The following is a 1,220-nucleotide window of genomic DNA, read 5'->3' on the forward strand; positions in this document are numbered from 1 at the left end:
TGTGTGTGGACACGCTGACAGGGAGGAGGGCTCTATTGTCTGTGCTGCGGATGACATCATCCGAGACCAATGGGGAGACGCACGAGACGACGTAGCTCAGGGAAGAGCAACGTAAACACGTGCAGGCCTGCAGGGTAGGGGGTGGGGACTGTGTGTGTGTGTGTGTGTAAAGTTATTAAATATAAGCTCAATATTCAGCATACTTAGTAGATATTTCTAGACATATACATTATTTTGTCTACAAAGGAAGGCCAAGCTCTGTGGTTGGATGTAGCATCTTTAGTGTCAGACTGATACACCCATGTCTAACACACACACACACACACACACACACACACACACACACACACACACACACACACACACACACACACACACACACACAGAATGCAGTTGGAAAAATATCCATACTTACATACTCACTCTGGGTATGAATATATACATCCATTTTCTGACCCGCTTGTTCCTGTTTTCAGGCTCACGAGAGTCTGCTGGTGCCTATCTCCAGCTCTCATAGGGTGTTAGGCAGGGGTACAACCTGAACAGGGCACCAGTCCATCGCAGGGCAACACACACAGACACACAACCACTCACATTCATTCCTACGGGCAATCTAGAGACTCCAATCAACTTAACAGTCATGTTTTTGGATTGTGGGAGGACGCCGGAGCACCCGGAGGAAACCCACGCACTGGCAGAACACGCAAACTCCACATAGCAAGGATATATATATATATATATATGCAGTATATATATATATATATATATATATATATATATATATATATATATATATATATATATATATATGAATATAAATAGGAATATAAAATGTCAAACTGAACCATTACAGTCTTGCGTGTAGCAGAACGTGCGGTGATACAACTCGTACCATTGACGATACATCGCAATAGCATCGCAATATCTTGAGGGATATCATTTGCACACTCACAAACACATGCATACACTTAAGATTACATATGGCTTTGAAACACCTCGTCTGTCACACACCGTTGCATATCACATGGGCCACTGACACAAGTTAGGTCAAAGGGCGAAGGGTCCACCAATGAGGAGGGCAAGCCAGGAGCTCTTTCGATTTCCGGAACACTCCAGTGAAGGAACGCAGGGGCCGGCGCTGAATGGTCTTGTGCTCATTTGTTAAACGTGTTTGTAACAAATGGTGTCAACTCTATTCCTCGACTTCAGTTTTATTATAA

The sequence above is a fragment of the Gouania willdenowi genome, chromosome 14, assembly GCF_900634775.1.
Source record: "Gouania willdenowi chromosome 14, fGouWil2.1, whole genome shotgun sequence".
Taxonomy (NCBI): domain Eukaryota; kingdom Metazoa; phylum Chordata; class Actinopteri; order Blenniiformes; family Gobiesocidae; genus Gouania; species Gouania willdenowi.